The 20,830-nt window shown below is 37.6% G+C and overlaps 1 long non-coding RNA gene across 8 annotated transcripts; it reads right to left on the bottom strand.

Annotated features, from left to right (window-relative positions):
• Nucleotides 1-2,688: 2,688 nt before the first annotated feature.
• Nucleotides 2,689-6,626, bottom strand: LOC113330397. Of its 8 annotated transcripts, XR_003350248.1 has the most exons (11): nucleotides 6,490-6,626; nucleotides 6,343-6,372; nucleotides 4,635-4,703; nucleotides 4,453-4,528; nucleotides 3,983-4,131; nucleotides 3,743-3,874; nucleotides 3,605-3,637; nucleotides 3,315-3,479; nucleotides 3,113-3,160; nucleotides 2,979-3,028; nucleotides 2,689-2,848 (listed from the first exon to the last, which is right to left on the bottom strand). It is a non-coding gene; the product is annotated as an uncharacterized LOC113330397 (long non-coding RNA). The 8 variants fall into 8 exon arrangements; XR_003350246.1 differs by having other exon boundaries at nucleotides 3,113-3,479; XR_003350242.1 differs by having other exon boundaries at nucleotides 2,689-3,028; nucleotides 3,113-3,190.
• Nucleotides 6,627-20,830: the final 14,204 nt, after the last annotated feature.

Genomic DNA, 20,830 nt, shown 5'->3' with positions numbered 1-20,830 from the left:
GCATTATTTTACTAAAATGATTAAACCAGCATTTAATCATCTTTTCACCAACTGATCTTCAAGAGACTTTGGTATTTTTTCACTCGAGCACCTGGGCGCTACATGGTCGACCCACCATCCCATGTAGCTGGTCCCTCCTTCACTCCATGGTTGATTTTCAATAAATCATCAATTGATCAAAATTAGGGTTTCGAATCCAAGGTTTGTAGTTCCAGAATAATTTTATGTTGATCCCGTAATCAACACTTTAATTATCATACTCTCTTCTACCAGTATTTTAAATTAATATTTTTATTTGGTTCTTCTACCAATAATTCATCAAACGAACAATATTTGCTCAGATAAGCAATATTTGCTCAGATAAGCAATATTTGCTCAAACTAAGGAATATTGGTTCAACTATCAATATTCAACAATTCATCAAATGAACAATATTTGTTCACCTTAACTATCAACATTTATTCGACAATGATACCTTTGTCTCAACAGACACGTTCAATTCATGAGTCCCAGAACATTTGTTCGACTCAGCAATACAAAGACTCATCGTCTCATCAAGTCAGCAACTGACTAACTAAAATCACGAGACATCAATCGTTTCACCTGGGGGATATCAACTAGGGTTTTGGTCTGGCGGTATACAGCACGTGTTCATACACGATGAGAATATGAGCAAGTCGTGCAAACAGTTAGAGGAGTTAGCAAAGTAGTGGGTGGACAATCAACCAAGTCTCTACACGATGAGCAACTGGTTTTAACACGATTTCCCACTTCCCCACTCTTTGACTCCAGCAACTGTCACACTTCATCGGATAAAGGTGTCTACAATTCTTGCAATATAAATAAGTCTCTGAATCATGATTGAAAGGACGGACAATCTTTCGTCAGACAGACAACAAGAGAATAAAAACTCAGGTTCTGAACAATTACTCTCAACAGAGAAAATTCAATCAATCAGAACTTATCTTATTTCTTCACGCAGAATACACAACACACTTACAATTTCGATCACCATTGATCTCACACATTTCTCAGCTTCCGTCCTACAGATCGAGCCATCCTCTCTTGTGACCGAAATGACTCTGGAACGACCATTATCTTTTTAGGCTGGAGTCCTACAGATTGATGTATCGAATTCAAAGCACTCTTTTTTTTCAGTGCATCTGTGTGAGGTTAGACAGTTCGCTCGGTTCAAGGAGTTTCCCCCGCACGTTCGTCTCCTCAATTCCTTAAAAACTGGCAACTCGTTTTACCCCATCTACACACTGGTGGCTCGTTATTTTGTTGTAATCAATAAGGATTTGCCCATCAAATTTTCATTATCTGCAAGAGATGCTACACTCTGGAAATGTAATAAAGTTGATCATGCTATGGATTTTATCAAGGCTATACCCATTCAGGGCTTCAACCAATCTATTGGGCCTTAGCAATTTCGTGCAGTTTTGAGCTACAGATTAGGTATTCCCATTTTGCAGCTGACAGTTTGTGTCGTTTTTGTAAACGGGATATGGACATATATGGTGATCATGTTGTTCATTTTTCCAGCGAAGTCGGTGGTAAGTTTGGACATGATATGGTACGTGATACATTGGCAGACATATGTTATAAAGCGGGTGTTGCAGCTCGTGAAGAGGTCCATATGGGTTTCTTATCTGACTCGGTTAAAGCTTTGAGACCCGCAGATTTGCTGGTTTATAACTGGGACAATGGCCGGGACGTTTGCTGCGATGTCATGGGTGCTTCTCCATTTACTAGTGCCCGAACCACTTCCTTTACCCCTTGCCAAGCAATTTCTGATGTAGTCACTCGCAAACGCAATAAGTACTTGGACAAGTGCTTAGCACACGGATATGAGTTCGAGGTGTTGGCTTTTTCAACTTTTGGTGAGTTAGGTGATGATACTTGTGTTTTTTTGACAAGGTTGAGGAACTATCTTGCTAGTCAAGATGCCAATTGTAAAGTAGGAGGGTCTCTTTTTCATAGAATAGGCATTATTATTCAAAAGGGAGTCGGGTGCCCAGATTGTTGCTAGGCTACCAACACCCTCGATGTAAAAACTGACTTTGTTTGCTTTTCTATTTTAAGCCTTCTGCTTAAAACTAGTTTGAAGATTGCGTTTTCTGCTAGTGTTTATTCTGTCCAGAGTATGATGATTTCGGATTGCTCAACAACAAGCACCTTTTTGGAAGATTCAATTAGGCGTTTTGAACTTCTTCTTTGTGGATTCAATTAGGGTCTTTGGCAGAATCGAATTACTCAGTTTATGGAATTCGTTAGGGTTTGTTTTGTTTGAAAGGGGGTTTCTGTGAAAGAGGGATTTCTTCCTTTAGTTTGACGGCTGTGTGAAACTGAAGTTGAATTAGTGGTGGGTATTGTTTTTTTATTGCAAGGGAGACGTTTAATCATCTAGTTCTCAACTCTCACAATCCTAATTTGGTTGTGGGGTTCTTGAAGAGTCGCTCCACCAATTGTTCTTCAGTAAGTGATTTCTTCGATCTGTGCATGTGTTTGGTGTAACAGCCTTATTTGGAGTTGTTGATTGTAATTCGATTTAAGGTTTTCAGTTTTGACTAGGGGTTGTTGGAATTCGAATTCAGAGTTTGTGCTGGTTTTAACAAAATTTGGGGTGTAGTAATTCCGATTTCTCACTTTCTTTCTTTGAGAAAGCATTAATTTAGTCCAAAATCATTAAAAAAAAGGATTTAACCCATATTATTAAGGTTTCTTAAAGAGAAGTGATACAAAGTCCTAAAAGAATTTCAACCACAATTTCAGTCATTAGGACCTTGGCACCAGCTTCCTTGAGAGAAGATCCCGTAGAAGCACAACCCTTCCAACATTTCCTTATCTAGCAGCAACAACGATCCCACCATCAACCATGACATCAAAAACCCTCTTGAGACCATCGGGAAGAGAGTGACGGCATCATATATAGGCAGTGAAAACCGTAGGCATGATAAGTATGCGAAGACACATACCTCGACAAAACATTGTGATTGAATTTCTACAATCCACTTTCAGCTAGTTCCTAACAGTATCAAGAAGTGAATGAATCTCAATGTACATAAAGAAAATTAAAGAAATAAACAAGTATTGAAACGAGCATTATTACCTAAGCATCCTCATCTGAATATTCAGCATCTGGACTTTCAGCTAGTTCCTGAAAGTATCAAGAAGTGAATGAATCATCCTGTACATTTGAAGGAAAAAAAAATAATTTAAAACCACTTCCTCGCTAACCAAAAGGGAAATTAAGTGTACATTCATTCATGCGACACAAACAGAATTCAGACAACCAAAGGGGAAAACTGTACCATTAAAATGAAATCACATAGTTACTAAAACTTAATCCTTGGAAACAGTTCAAAAATGTCACCAGGTCTGAGATAAATGCACAGAACTATCACCAGACAATCTTTAATTTTTCACATTCTTTCTAGATAAGGTCAACCGTGTTTGCCACTAAGCCACTGCATAGTCTAATACCAATAAACATCCGTTACCACAAGTATTGAGTATAATAAATTTAACCAGCATGTACAGTAAGATGAAAAGAAGCTTTCGTTGCATGAGACAAACATATTATTAAAACAAGCATTGTTACCTGAGCATCTGCATCCGAATACTCACCATCTCCCTGACAGCATCAAGAGGTGAATGAATGTTCAAATCTCTTCTAACATAAAGAAGATTAAAAAAATAAACAAATAAATGAACAAGTCTTGAAACAAAGCGTTATTACCTGAGCAATTCCACTCCAATACTCATCATCTCCAACCGTTTTTGAAATCAATGAAGCATCACAAGCAATTGCTCCAGATCTTGTCTGCAAGGATTTAATTGTTTCACCTCCCTTACCAACGATCAAACCAACCTGCATATCAATTGTGCTTGTATATTAGACACTAAAGATACCCACGAATTGTGGTCAAAACTGCTCGCACTCTAATTTACTAAAAAAAAAACAGCAACAAGGACCAACCTTCTCATTTGGGACTTGTATCTGAATTCAATTCAACAGGTCTGGTTGTTGCATATCTATCAGCTTCAGAACCTCTTGTGATTTGAATTTTAGCTCCTGAATTATTCTGCAATAACTGAATGGTCTCCCCAGCTTTGCCTATAAGAACACTAACATGCCAAGAAGTCGCACAATTTTTATTTGTCAGGATTCATACAGCACTTCACTATTTTTAGTCAAATTATTGCTGATATTTAAATGATAGAACCCACCAATTCCTTCTTTTTAGTCAAATTATTGGTGATACATATATGATAGAACCCCCCAATGAAAACTTTAGTCAAAATAAGTTCTTAGGGATGTTGCAAGCCAAAATTATGTTCAGACCCCACTCCAGAGCTACAATAGAGATCAGTTTTAGCATCAGCATTGGGGGGTGAGACTACGACCCTATGAGCAAAGCTTATTGACTTCAAAAATATAAGAAATACCTAAGCGGCGAGCAATGCTTGAGCCGGTGTTATCTGAAGCACCTCCAAGAATGGAAGTCACACTCATTGTATTACTCTGTGTTTTAATCAAACAACATATCATTAAACTGATAATAAAGAATAACAAAGGCATAAACCTGTAAGCCAGAAACATGCAAATACTACAGAAATTGCCAACTCACTGGTCTAGTAGGGGCAGCTGCATATAAGTGACCAAATTTAGCTGAGTTGCAGCCAATCCATGTGTATATCTGCAGTTTATACAAATGACTAATATGATCAGGCATTAAGAGAAGTAATAATCCTGAATTTAGTATATAAGTAATAATTTGGAATCATAAGAAGACCTTAAGGGACATATAAAAGCCAAGTACATGTATACAAAGGATAAAATGAATAAGATATTTGTTGAGAAAGCAGAGGCTACTATCTAATATATTAACATTTTACCCTATAGAACCTAGGTTCTGATTTTAAATTGACACTCTTCTTCCAACCTTCTTCTTAAGGCAATCTTTGGAATTAGACCCCAAAATGGATATTACAAAGAAATTCAAACTAGGAGTAACAGTTTCAAAAGTCGGAAGCAATCTTTGCCTTGGGCCCATGTCCCAAACAATATACCCACAACAAATGTATAAACACGTGCTAATTAACTTACTTTCTTTTAACTATAATTAGACGCATTGTCAATCATATGCCAATCAACAAATTATATGACTAGATTCCATTCATCAGCTGCCTATCAAGACTACCCAAGAAAAATGTTCTTCACTCAAGAAATAATGTGTATGGCCAACTATGAAATGTGCATTATCCAAATCAATCAATCCAGAATGAGTCTATCAACATAACTAAATACCTTGAAATTAGCACTAGCCTAAACCCCTTTAGGTTAGTGGGAATCCCTCAACTTCCTATATTTCACTTGGTACAGACAAATCATCTGTAAATAGATATAAAAAAAGAAAAGGATGGAACTAGAACCTAACGATATTGATCCCAAAGTTCTAATTGTGATGCTTTCCTTGGTCCTTCACATAATCAAAATCTTACAGATCTATGCAATTTTACTCTATCTGATGCCAATAGTGGTGGCTATTGAGTATAATGACTTCACTAAAATTTTAATTGAGAAGATAGAAGTTGATATTAATTTTTCTTTCAATCTATTTATCTACTATCACAACACAACCTTGTCAAAATAACCAAAACAACTTTTGTAAGACAGTAAAGAGAGCATAATACTGAACACTCTCCCTGATTGGTGGGGGAAAAAAACAAGCTAGGAAGACCCAAAAGCTCATCTGCACATTCAACAAAGAGGAATAGATTTATATTTTCAAGAGTCAGCTGAGTAACAAATGTACAGCTTGGCCACCTAAGCTTTGAGTAACAAATGTACAGCTTGGCCACCTAAGCTTTCAGTGTGAAGATTGTGGTGCAAGGGCTGCCAATCGACATTGACATTTGTAGAAAAAGATGAAGTTACTGAAGTTTTTCTCATGACCATGTGACATTATCGCCAACCATTTTCATATGAAGTTACAGGGAGAGCAAATCAGTAGATTACTTATTTTGACCTAATTGAACAAAACCTCTAAAAAATAGAAAAATTTGTTTATTACCCTAATAAATTGAAACTCAGAATGTAACTCAGAAATTGAAACTCAGAATTTAATTCAGAAATTGAAACTCGGAATAAAGTACATACGAATCATGATATAAATTGAATCAGAAAAAACCCTCCATCATACTTATCAATAAAACAATAACAATAACAAAATCACACGAATTCGGGAGTTACTTAACCTGATTTTCAGACCCAATCACACAAAACAATTAGAAACTACAAAATATATGATTTTCATAGTAAAGTGAAGATTATACCTCAAGATCTTGTAGAAATCAAGTAAAACCCTGTCAACAAACAAAAACAAACGATGATTAAAACCAACAAATAAACAAGATGAACAAGAAGACGAAAAAACAGAAAAGGGGATTTTTTTTATTAACAAACCCTAACTTTGAAATTACCTTGAACAAAATCAAGATTGAAACTGGTTTTGACGATGGCGGGTTTAAAAGAAAATGGTTCAATGGTGTGATTCGTTTCTCTGATTTGGAGTTTGGGTGAGAGAGTGAGGGTTTAGGGTGAGAGACGACTGAAAGATTATACAGAGAGATAAGAAAATATAAAAATATATAACTCGATAATCACGAGGTACATTTGTTTCACCTCAGCCATTCCACTTGTTTCATCTCAGCCGTCCATGAAATAAGCTATTCCTTACCACACAAAGACGCGGGAACATTCGCGCCAAAATAAATATCTGCGAGTGAAACGAAACTATTACCATGTCGTTGTGGAAGTCAACCAAAGTCCAGCCACTACGACGACTTGACTATAGTCAGCAACAAAATCATTTGTGTCGTTGTGGAAGTCAACCAAAGTCCAACCACCATGACAACTTGACTATAGTCAGCAACAAAATCATTTGTGTCGTTGCATAGGTCAACTAAAGTCCAACTACAACGACAATTTGACTTTACTCAACGACACATTCGATATGTGGTGGTTTTGAGACATTAGGTATCTGTGTCGTTACATAAGTCTCAAAGAGCCTCTTTTCCACTAGTGGTTTCAAACAAGTTTTTCTTGAGCATTTAGAGTTTGGAGTTTCCTTTAGCAGCATTAATTTGAGGGCTTTGAAACAGTAGCAGGTTTGTTTTTGGAATTCATAGTGCAGTATAGAAGTAGTGGATTGAAGAAGTAGTGGATTGAAGAAGCAGTGGGTTGTGTTCTGTGTAGTGATTGAATTAGTGTTTTAATGAATGGTACTTTAAGTTTTCAATTGAGGTTGTGCCAAATTTGAATCTTATTTTCACATTCCTTGATTCCTAATTGAAGTGTGTGTAGTTCTTTCATCCCTGCAACATGCCGACAACCAGATCATCCATTTCATCTTCTGCAGATGATGGACATCCTCAACCATCTTCTCAGACACCATTAACATCATGCACATCATCTCAAGGTGGTAAGATTCCTTGTCCCTTCAAGAATTATGATGGTTGTCTAGGTGAAGTTGTTGGCAGAGGATATGCCAAGAGTGCTTTTTATCGACATATACACGGTAACCACTTTCCTACTGATAGAGACAAAAATGTTTGCAGATCTAGAATATAGAACAACATCGATTGTTATCTTGCCTGGGAGAAAAGTTTGAACGACATGCAGATGTGGTTATGCATTAAATTCCTCCGTATCCAGGCATGGAAGAAGTCATGTTGCAATCACTTTCCTGGTGATATTATTCCTGGTCCATACAATGAGGGTAGGGCTGATTTTCTAATCCATGGGGTTGTAAAACCTCAGGTTATATCTGATGTTGGTGATAATGACAATACTAATAAGGTTTTTACAGGTCGTATACATTGCCCTTTCAAAAAAATTGACGACTGCTCTAATGGAGTTGGTGGTAATGGATACGGCAAATCTGGTTTTTATATGCATTTGCATGATAGACATTTACCAAATGAAGTACGCAAAAATGCTTGCATGGAGATAATCAGCTCTAAAAGATCAGTTTATGAGGCTTGGGAGAGAACCCTAAGCCAGTTGCAGATGTGGATGTGCGTGCCTTGCATGCATATACAGGCTTGAAAGAAATCATGTAGGTGATGTTACTTCCGGACCAATCGATGGTAATTCTGTCAAATTCTTAATTCATGGGGTTGACAAACCTGTTGATACCTTTGACACAATCCCAGCAGTTGATCAGGAAGTTGATGCTGCATTCAACTTGGATATGCTGGATTTGATTTTTCAGAAGCGTTTTACTACCATTGCCAGCATTCCACCACCTTGTCGGCTTGCTTTTTCAAGGACCTTAAAGGCTTCACTAGATAAGGTACTGTCAAATCATACGGATTTATCAACATAGCTGCAGCTTTTGTTGCTGCCAATATGTACCTTAAACATGTACATGCCTAAGTGTTCAATTGAGTAAAGGGCTGGAAATAGAAAGCGGCTTCAGATAGACAGCATTAATCAAGCCTTATTACAATGGAAAGAGAGTAATGGTTGTGTCCATATTGTTGAAGAGCTCTTAGAAGCATCTAAGAAGAGCCAGCGGGTCAGCAAACCAAAGAAGAAGAAGTACAACTCTAATGTGCAAGACTGTAGGAAAAAATTGAGTCAGGGTCATTACACTGCGGCCATAAGGGTTTTATCCTCTGGTGGTGTAGCCCCTAACACTGCAGAGACTTTGCAAGAGCTCATCCAAAAGCATCCAAGTGCTCCACCACCCACCATCCCCCATGAGCCTGTTGGTGTTGTTGCATTATCTGTGGACGCTAAAGTTGTCCTTGATGCAATAAAAGGATCCCCTAAAGGAACTTCGTCTGGCAGAGATGGGCTTAGAGCTCAGCACCTTTTGGATGCTTTGAGTGGCGCAGCTGCGGTTGTGGGTGATGATCTCTTAGCTTCCATTACTGGGGTGGTTAACTTATGGTTGGCTGGGAAATGTCCATCAGCGTTAGGTGAGTACATTGCGAGTGCTCCCTTAACACATCTCCTCAAACCTGGTGGCGGGATGCGGCCTATTGCGGTTGGTACAATATGGCGAAGACTATGCTCGAAGATTGCTACTAATGTAGTTGGCAAAGACATGGCTTTGTATCTTGGAGTTCATCAGTTTGGTGTAGGCGTACCATGTGGCGCAGAGGGTATTCTTCATGCTGCCAACAGACTCTTAGAGATGAAAAGTACACATAACACGATGTTTATGCTTCTAATTGACTTTTTTAATGCCTTCAATATGGTTGATCGAACCACTTTAGCCCACGAAGTTAGACTTAGGTGTCCTAGCATCTCCAGATGGGTGGAGTTTTGCTATGCTACACCAGCAAGGCTTTACTATAACGATTATGTTCTTTCATATGCTCTTGGTGTGCAACAAGGGAACCCTGTGGGTCCTTTATTGTTTGCCTTGGTTTTTCATCCTCTAGTAAATATGATTTCAAGCCAGTACAATCTTGATTTCCATGCATGGTACCTGGATGACGCTATTATTTCTAGTGACACCATGGAAGTGGCCAAAGCTCTCTCGATAATCCAGGATAAAGGCAGCAGTCGAGGCTTACATCTTAATATTAATAAGACTGAATTGTTCTGGCCATGCACGGATCCTAGAATCCAAGCATATGGTGTTTTCCCAGCCAACATTAGTAGACCTTCTCGTGGTGTTAAGTTGTTGGGAAGTCCTGTGAGTCTCAATACGCAGTTTTGCAGTGATTTGGTGAAAATTAAGGTCGACAAGACAGTGCAACTCATGGAGTCAGTCAAGCAATTGCAGGATTCGCAAAGTGAGCTGCTATTATTATGAAGTTGCGCAGGTGTTTCAAAGCTTTATTTCAACTTGCAAACTACTAACCCTGAAGCTCTTCATCAGATTATTTTGTTGTATGATCAACCCTTGTTACAGTTTCTTCAGCACATAGTTACTGGTGACGGTGCAGGTTTTGGGTCTATTCAGCAACGTATTGCTACGCTACCAATAAAGGATGGGGGTCTTGGTGTCCTTATGATGGCAGATACAAGCAATTTTTTCTATCTTGCTTCTTGTTTTCAAACAAGAAATCTGCAGAAGTTTATTCTTAAGCTTCCACCTGAATCAGACCCAAGTCTTGGTTTTCAGCACGCGTTGCCTCAGTTCATGCAGGTTTGTGGACTTTCTTCTTTCAACATCAACACTATTGCCACTCGTCCTATGAAATCCTTGGCAATGCAGTATTTTGAAGTTGTTAAGAAAGTCATTCCTTACAAGTTCTCTATGACAGACCGTGACAGTATCCTATGGAAAAGTAACAGGCTCGACCATGCTCAAGATTACCTCAAAGTTATACCAATATGTGGGCTTAAGAAGGTTCTGGTTGTTTCTAAACGCACTCATAAGTGGGTTCCAAAGAAAGTCAATGACACTTTGAGTGTGAAAAGGAATGATCTCCCAAAAAATTCCATGAATATGGAGAAGGCAGTATCCATGATGTTGGAACTTAAAGAGTTCTTTGGAAAGATGGATTTGGATGTGAAAGGTTCTAAAAGTGATATCTTTCATGATAATCCAAAAGTCAATTGTGGTGAGCAAGAAAATGTTCACCTCAACAACTTGAGTGTGTTTTAAGTGCATCCTCATCAAGGAATGCCCTTCTATGTATACGGTGAGGGAAGCACGAAATTTGGGGCGCACAGATTATGTTTGGTAAGGCTGTAGAATTCAATTGGATTCATCTAAAAAGGTATGTCTATAAACTTGAGCAAGATTTGTGCTTTTATTTGCTTAGAGAACTTATAATGATTCACGTACCTTTCTTATCGTTCTTTTCTACCTAGCTTGATATGTGTTTAAGGTTCTTAAATGTTTAGGTTTGAAAATAATAGTTCGGGATGTTTGGACTACATGGTACACATACCAGGTATGCATAACATCATTTAAAATCAAAATCCAGGGGTTTGGGTACGCATACCCGGTTGCATACTGCTCCAGGATACGAAAATTCGTTTGCAAACCCGTATGCATACTTGACGTCGATATTCGGTAAATTTGTTTTGGTCGTAACTTCTTCATCCGAACTCGGAATGACCTCATTCTTTATGCATTATCTTACTCTTTGAATTATCTTCAAAATGGTGATGAGAAATCCTAAATGTGAATGAGTTGAGGTTGGTATTTGTCTCATATCTTTTTTTTAATTTATTCTGTTTCGCCGCACTTGTTCTACTGGACTTGGGCACTTGGATTCTTGGAGTAATTCTCTTCTAAGCTCATTTGTAACTTTTACAAGAATGATGTTGGTGAATCACAAAGAAGGAAATTAAAGAATGGGCAGTAGTACGCATTGCTATGGGATTTTTGAATGTTCACAATCATCTTATGTGAACTATGATGCATGGTCTTTAATGACTTTGTATGTTCTTCTTTGTTAAGAAAATCTTTTTATACACTTTTGGTAACCACTCTTGGTGTAAATCCGTGCGAAAAAGATTGATTCTACCTTCTAAGGACAAAGATTGATTTTTGCGGTATTAATCTTTATGGTTTTATATATTGCAATATGCTATGTGATATGTGTGTTTGCATCCGTGAACTATTATTGTCCCATACGATGTCAAAAGTTATCTAGTTTATATGTCGATATGCATGTATTGATACAAGAATGAATGAACTTTTGACAAACAAAAGTTAAGCCTATTATGTCAATTCTTTGATGGAAGATAAGTTAAAATCTTTTGTTTACAAGGATTATGTCTATTGTATGTCGTTATGCAAATAGTAAAGGAAAATATAATGAATCCTTGTATATTCCGCAGTATTGATCTTCCCTGATCCATATTTTATGTATATACTGTGTGGCTCCATAAGTCTTCTTGTGTGAGCATTTCCAACTAAACTAATCATGGATTCGTTTGTGATTAGTTTGGTTGTGTATTCCAATTAGATTAATCATGGGTTCTCCTGTGGTTAATTTGATTGAGAATTTTTGGATAACAAAATCATTTTTTGGTTGTTGGTGTCCAAAGAAATCCTTCATTTCTTGTCAAAGTAAGGTCGCTCTTGTTGTTCTTTCGGGAATGACATCAAATGGGGGATAGTTCTTTTGAACTTGCGCTTAATTTCCATATCTTTGTGGGGAGTCCGGATGTGGAATATTTGAGGAGTTATCTTGTATCTTTATAAACTTCGTGATGAATGCATTTAACTTTGGTTTTATGATTGCATCAAAACAAAGTTGATATGTAATTTTCTTTGGTCTTGAAGTGTCTCCATGAGAATTTCATTAGGATCCCGTTTTCGTACCTTTGCCAATTTTATTGACAAAAAGGGGGATAATTAATATGTAGTTCACACTACAAATACATATGGTTTTCGGATCATTATGTAAGGGGGAGTGGTTTTCGTGTTGAGACGAAGTACTGACTAAGGGGGAGTGATACATATCACGATAGTATTGTTGTCTAAATTGTGATATGAGAACTTTGATGCCGTGTAATAATACTATGACACTGTATAACAATGATCGAGAGCTTTTGTTTACTCATTGTTATGGCTACGAAACTTCAACAACGATGATTATAAACTTACAACCTTTGGAATCATTGGAGTACTTGGAAGTGACGAAGATTTCGAGTAATGTTGAAGCACCAAGGAGATCAAGCATGTGGACGAGAAGTTACAAAGTTTTATCTTTTTGTAATATGTATTGATAGTTTTGTCACTAAAATTGACAAAGGGGGAGATTGTTAGAGCATTGCTCGGTCGAACTCGCATGCATTTCTATCTCAAGCATGTTTGTCAATATTAGTGATCAAAACTATATGGCTTTATTTCTAGTTTACTTATGACTAAGTTTCAGTCTACGATAGTCAAGTGTAGTTGAAGCTCCAGACTCCACGACGATCATCTTACGAAGACGAAGAACTACTGGAGGAACCGGTGGAACTTCATCCGACTAAAAGGTATGTGGAGACTTGAGTTTTATTTATCACTCAAAAGTCTATTTTATCTCCTACTCTTGAGACAAAGTCGTATAAGTATGATAGTTTTCATACATACACATTTGCTATTTCGAGCCGAGTTTAACTCGCCTGTCTATTTCTCGAAATATGTGTTGGTAAGCTTTCGCTTTGGCCAAGTTCATATTTACCTAGTGACGAAAGTCATGTTATGTTTCAATCACTTTGAAAATTGTTTTGACGAAAAATAGTTTGTGAATAACAACTATATAACGTCCTCTAAGAATGTTTCAATGATTGAAATGAGAGTTTAGATTATATAACCAATGATGGATATAAGCATTGTTGTGGAAACACATATACGTATAAGTCCTTATTCCTTGAACCGAAGTTTGCGAACTTTGTTGATCAAGAGAATCGGAACAAGAGCCGTGAACTAAGTCCGTGAACTCAGTCCGCGAACCCAGTCCGCGAACTGGCGGAAGTTCTCGACCCGAGAAAATCAGTTGGAGTTTGAGAACTCCTTCCGGGAACTTAAGTCCGCGAACCCAGTCCGCGAACTTGAGTTAGGTTATTCTAAAGACGATTGCTTGTGAACTCATGTTTATATAAACTAAGGAATGCTAATTGCAAACCCTGGCTATAAAGTTCATGAACTGATTCGAGTGAATCAAATCGTTTTTGCTTCGATTGTGTCTTGTGTAGTTACATAAGATTTCCTTGCAATTGAACAACTCTCTAACTAGTTCATTTGAGTCACTTAAACTAGTTATGGTGAAGAAGAATATGGTTGATATGAAAATGCTCATATGGATAACCATTTGGTTAACTATTGTTGAACCAAAAAATGTACATGTTTGGGTACGGTTACACAAACCTAGAAACGTGCATTTCATTTGTGTGTAACAAGCTAGGTTTTCGATCTAACGGTTGAAAGATATTAGCTTGAATCTAATCAGGTTTTCATCTGACGGTGAATATTGAATGCTTTGTTACCAAGGTAACATTGATTCCAAACCTTGATTTCAAAGACTATATAAGGGAGAACTCTAGCAACTGGGAAACCTAATCCCCACACCTTACGTGTGATACTATTGTGTAAGCTAGAGTCGATTCTCCTTTAACCTTTGGTTTCTTCTTCTAAACCAGGTTAGCGACTTAAAGACTTCATTGGGATTGTGAATCCTGGCCGATACTACTTTCTCGTAGTTGTGTGATCTGATCTTGCATATTATATCGTACGAGTACAATCGCAAAGATTGGCTTGAGATTGATATCTCCGATAGGCAAGATATAAAAGTAGTCACAAACATCTTCGTCTCATCGTTTGTGATTCCACAATATCTTCTTTCGCCGCATCGATTAATATTATTGTGAGGTGATTGATAATACTAGGCTGTTCTTCGGGAATATAAGTCAGGGTTATCAATTGGTTCATGTTCACCTTGATTTATCATAAGACGGAACAAAACTAATAGGTATATCTGCGGGAGACAGATTTATTTATTATCATAGACTTTTCTGTGTGATACAGATTTGTTTATTAAATTCTTCGACTTTGGGTCGTAGCAACTCTTAGTTGTGGGTGAGATCAGCTAAGGGAATCAAGTGCGTAGCATCCTGCTGGTATCAGAGACGTATGAGCATAATTGTACCTTGGTTCAGTGTGACATTGATTGGGGTTCAACTACAGTCCAGAGCGAAGTTAGTTTGTAGTAGGCTAGTGTCTGTAGCGGCTTAATACATTGTGTGTTCAATCTGGACTAGGTCCAGGGGTTTTTCTGCATTTGCGGTTTCCTCGTTAAAAAAATTCTGGTGTCTGTGTTATTTCTATTCCGCATTATATTTTGTTATATAATTGAAATATCACAGGTTGTGCGTTGTTCAATCAATTAGAATATCCGACCTTTTGGTTGTTGATTTAAATTGATTGACACTTGGATATTGGTCTTTGGTACCATCCAAGTTATCTCTCTAGTATTTGATAAAGACTCGCAGATTTCTATTTGCTTGAGTATATATCAAATCGAGAGATTGAGATATAAACTCTTAAATATACTTTTTATCTAGATTGAGTCTGACTGTCTAGTTGATTCTCTAGAAAGTATATTGGAGTTTGTCCATACAAATTGCTAAGGGAAATATTGGGTGAGGTTGTTAGACCCGCGCTTTTTCAATTGGTATCAGAGAAGGCAAACACGTTAAAGACTTTATAAGTTTGTGTTTGTAGCAATCTGATTATGGATGAGTCTATCTCTAATAACATACCAGTTCAGAAATTACCATATGATTCTAAAAGATTGGATTCACCTGAGAGAACTGGCACATCTAAGTCAATACATAAACATTCTCTTGATGTAAAAACTGTTGATTAGGAAACTTTGTAGTGGTCTTCACTACAATTGGATCATCAGTGATAGTTGGGTCTTTAGGGAAAGAGATAAATTGGGTTAGATAGAAGGATATAGAAGAAGATTAGAGTAAGAATTAGACGAATTAGAGGGTTGAGAAGAAGAAACTGATAGATGAAGAAGTAACAGAAGAACTTAGGAAGAAGGTAAGGTTTACATAATTCATTCGCTGCCTCTCAACAATGTACAACAGTCCATATATAAGCTGGACGACACACAACTATTGTGCATAGCACGAGCCACTCACACGATTAACACTATATAGAACTACTAATGGCACCTGGCTCATAACTAGATAGGTCTTGCCCATAACCAGGATGGTCTGCCTCATGTAGGTCCATGACAAATACCCACTCCTCCAAATCATCTTTGTCCTCAAGGATGGAAGGTAGAAAATAAGCAAGGTGGACGAAAAACACTGTTGTTGTAGCTTCTTCACGAGCACAGTAAAAATTGTGACCATTCTCATTTTTAACACCGAGGCCCACAGTAATTGATCTTGCACTTGTGAACAGTAAGGTTCGCAGCCTCTTCTACTTATTTCTCCACAATATACAAGCCCATTATCATCAGAATCCACGGCTTTGTAGATACAGTTGAGGCAAGAATGGGTATCTTCACGTTTTCTTCTTTTTTATTAGCTTGCATATAGAGTTGTATACCCAGAGAGACCCCCATTTCTAATACAAAAAACTCCTCCTGCCTGGAAAAGATAAATTCTTCATTGCTGACATGAGGCTCAAGATTCTTACCTTCCTCCACAGAGAAGGCTTTCGGTTGCTGGAAGTTAATTGCCACAAGGTTCACCAAGTTCAAATCCAAAACATTGTCAGCACCCGTTAAACTCATTCACAAGAATGTAATGACAAGAACTACTGTACCAAAAATGCAGTCAGTTGCACTTTCACTATTAACTGGACAACTCACTGTAACCTCATCAACATCTTGTTCAACTTCCCTAAGACACCACTTGTGTTGAGATAATGGCTGAAACACTTGTAGTGGTCTACAGGTTATAACATTACCCACTCCTAAGCTCTTTTGAAATGAAACACTCATAAATGTGTCACAGTACAAGGGGTAAGAATAATCTGTAGCCAAACCTGAAACACGAGATGATATCCCTTCACCTGCTACTACATGAAGCATGAGATAACATTTTCCCACTGCTATGGACATCAATACCTGTAAACGAGGTGAGTATAAATAACCTCCAACTGAGTTTTTAATATACTGTCATGCTCATTCCATTCACCACCATCATCCTGCATAAGCGACTTCATGATTCCCACCACTAATTTATAGAACACCTTCTCTTGTAACAGACATGTTATCACTTGACTACCACCGTGAAGGAGCTGTCGAATAATAACCAAAATGAGAATAACCCAAACAGCCCATAGATTTCCATTCTCCTTGATTTCCACCACCCATAAAAGAATTCCCCTCCAGTTAATGGCTCCCCGTGATTGGTGATCCAAACACCCTAGCTGACGACTACTCAAATGAGTGTTGTCAACATACTCTAAAATGTGTACTCTTAACAGGCAGAGGTCCAAAACTAGCTTGCTTGTAACACCAAGGAGTGAAGGAAGACTGAGTATACAATTGAATTCCATCTCAGAAGTCTGTGAAACAACCTTTGGTTTTTCCCAGTTGGTTGTGAATATCTTTATCTCCACTAATACCTTCCAGGCTATTGGCATTTGTAAAGAAGATCTGTAATCTTTCGCCAGCAGTTTCTCAATCAGTCCATCTGAAATACCATAACCAGTTTCCTTGGTCATTAGAAGAAACAAGACTACCAAAAGAACATCACATCGTAGCAACATTTCGTCAGGTATATTTCTAGCATCACCACTGCCACCATTTTGTAAAAACATAAACACATTCCCACTGTGTTCAGTTGTCATTTTTGACTCCTTAAGAACAATCATACAAGGATCAAGAGTATCTAGGCAGAATTTAGTACTCCTCATAATTAACTCCAGCAATCTTCCTCTATCAAAAACTCTTCTAGCAAAATCCTGTTTATAACAGAGGCACCTTCCACCACTCAAACGGCGCCTTACGCCAGTAAACATTTCAAGTAAACCATATCCCAACTCAAGTTACGATACTCTTTGCTACAACTGAAACTCTTTATGCGCTTATCAAAAAATTGATCAATAAGCTCCCGGGTGTTCTCAAACATGTCAATTATGGTCACTGTGTCACTACCTTGCTGCAACATCTCTTCAGAGAACTTGCAAACACCCTGACTAGCACTAGTTTTTACAAACACACACACATTTGGATATACCCATAACAATTGTGAACAATACCCATTCAGAACAAGCAAACCCAATTTAAGTACACCAAAACTGAAATGAAAACTGCAGTTGTTGTATGAATACATCATGATCATTTCAAACCACTTTCCCCGATAAAATACATTATGAGTACAGTCGAGACAAAGGTAACAACATTTCTTGGACTCGTACGTTTTTAGAAACAATTGTATCACTACAATCCAGTTTCCGGTACTCCTATGAAGTATTTTACCCCACATTTTCCAAGAAGTACTAGAAATGATGTTATCAGCTAACATAGAAGCAATATAATCAATAGACAACCCATCTGATTGATACCCATGTTTGTTATTTATCTCATGAACACAATTGCCACAGTAGTTGGCCATTAAAATTGAATAAACATAGAGTGCAAACGAGTAGGAAGTAGCTGTATCAAACCTGAATTCATAAATACCATCCAGATAAGAAAACCTCATAATGAGTTTGAAATCGTTTACCTCACCATTTGTAACCTTTATATCTTGAGAATTCAAAGCAATATTAAGAGAATTATGGTCAGAAACGAATGGTTTACCCCCTTGATAATCCAGAAACATTGACTTTTCCTTAAAATCCTGAATTGAATCTATAGTTCCATCAACATTAGAGAAATCAAATTTGAGTTTAGATCGAATTTTACCCTCATCTGTTGATGTAAGAGTGGAAGAATTTTGAGAGAAATTTCATGTTGAACTAGAATCAAGTGGAATTGATTTCAAATCACCATCGATTTTGCCCTCGAGCACCTTCGACTCCGATTCACCAGATCTGTTAGAATAATCTATTATTGGAGAAGGACCTAAAACTTCATCTGGTACTGGTGGATTTGAAGTTTGTTGAGTGAAATTACTAGCTGAATTTAAGTCAACATGAACTCCTTCGAGTTTTTCATCGATTACTTTCTCAACATCAGTTTCTACCTGCGAGTCAATAGCTACGCCACTGATCTCATCGTCGAAACTTGGTGTTGATCTGCCCTGATGATTGTTGTTCCATGTAGCCCAGAATAATTCAGTAAAATCATCACAAAAAGCTTTAATAAACTCCGACCTGTTGTTTTCCATCAGTAACTTGTGAAGACGATCTTGTTTTACTGAAATTTCTGCTTCTACTTGTGAAACTTTAGATGTTGCAGCAGCCATCGTAGCGATTGGAGAATCGACCGCTCTGATACCACTTGTAGTGGTCTTCACTACAATTAGATCATCCGTGATAGTTGGGGTCTCTAGGGAAAGAGATAAATTGGGGTAGATAGAAGGATATAGAGGATTAGAGTAATAATTAGACGAATTAGAGGGTTGAGAAGAAGACATTGGTACATGAAGAAGTAACAGAAGAACTTAGGAAGAAGGTAAGTTTTACATAATTCATTCGATGCCTCTCAACAATGTACAACGGTCCATATATAAGCTGGACGACACACAACTATCATGCACATCACGAGCCACTCACATGATTAACACTATATAGAACTACTAATGGCACCTGGCTCATAACTAGATAGGTCCTGCCCATAACCAGGATGGTCTGCCTCATGTAGGTCCATGAAAAACTCTCCTAGAAAAACAGTTAGATGAACTTTCTGATGAAGGTGATTCAGATATTCATAGAGTTGTTGATGAGGAAGTCTCAGAGTATGTAAAGTTTTTGGATTCGTGGAATATGAAGAAGGTTACGACTTCTCATGTCTCACCTCTTCTGACTCCTCTCTATCGAGAAAACTAGAAATTGAGAAGATGTTACGCAGGTGTTTATTTTTCGAATCGTTCTAACGAATCGATCCTCAAGGATTATGAGGAAAACCTACGTATGAAGTCACTTGAATGTCATAATCTTTATCAAAAGTACTTTTTGTTGGAAGAAAAACTTGCAGAATCTGAAGCAAGGTTTAACTCTCAACAAATTAGTTTTGATGACATAGAAAGTGCTTGTCTCGCTCGAGAAAAACGCCTTGAGGCTGATTTAGCTGCTGCTCTTGATAAAATCAAGATGTTGGAATATGACTTGAAAAAGTTCAATACTAGTTCAAGCAAATTAACCACTATGCTAGGAGCAAGTAAAAATCATCGTGATACAAGAGGATTGGGCTATAAGGGAATATATGTTCCAAGTATTAACAAAGAGGTAAAATTTGTCAAGGCTAGTGATTCTTCTCAACAAAAGGTTTCCACTGATGGAAAAAGTGAAATACTTTCACTGGCAATTAAGGTTCGAAAGAGCAAAGTATATCAACCTCCAAAGTCATCACATACGGATCGTGGTAAGAACACTCCTTATGTTTGCTCTTATTGCGGAAATAAAGGTCACCTATAAAGGAGATGTCGTTTCCATATAATGCATGAGAAACTTCATGATGTTCTTGTTTGGGAATCACAAGAAGTTGTGAAACCAAGATCATATGTTAAGGCTAATCCCCTTAATGATACAGGTTGTAACTGTCCAACCTTTAGGCAAAGGAATCAGTGTTGTGATAAACCTATTTTTTCCTATAAACGTTATACGAATCCTTTTCACAATCACAATGGTTATCAGAAGGATAACTTCGTAAAGACGAAGACAAGATCCGATGTCCCCAGTTGGAGAAAGACTAACTTGCAAAAGAATAGTAAATCCAATCCTCTTTCAAGAAATCATGAAGAGAGTGACGGGAAGAAGGTTCCGGTTGTTTCTAAACTCACTCATAAGTGGGTTCCAAAGAAAGTCAATGACACTTTGAGTGTGAAAAGGAATGATCTCCCAGAAAATTCCATGACTATGGAGAAGGCAGTATCCATGATGTTGGAACTTAAAGAGTTCTTTGGAAAGATGGATTTGGATGTGAAAGGTTCTAAAAGTGATCTCTTTCATGATAATAAAAAAGTCACTTGTGGTGAGCAAGACATTGTTCACCTCAACACAACTTGAGTGTGTTTTAAGTGCATCCTCACCAAGGAATACCCTGTTATGTATACGGTGAGGGAAGCACGAAAATTGGAGCGCACAGATTATGTTTGGTAAGGCTGTAGAATTCAATTGGATTCATCTAAAAAGTTATGTCTATAAACTTGAGCAAGATTTGTGCTTTTATTTGCTTAGAGAACTTATAACGATTCACGTACCTTTCTTATCATTCTTTTCTA

Source organism: Papaver somniferum, unplaced genomic scaffold (assembly GCF_003573695.1).
Source record: "Papaver somniferum cultivar HN1 unplaced genomic scaffold, ASM357369v1 unplaced-scaffold_118, whole genome shotgun sequence".
NCBI classification, from domain to species: Eukaryota; Viridiplantae; Streptophyta; class Magnoliopsida; order Ranunculales; family Papaveraceae; genus Papaver; species Papaver somniferum.
The sequence above is the reverse complement of the archived record's forward strand: the minus strand, read 5'-3'. Positions and strand labels throughout refer to the sequence as shown.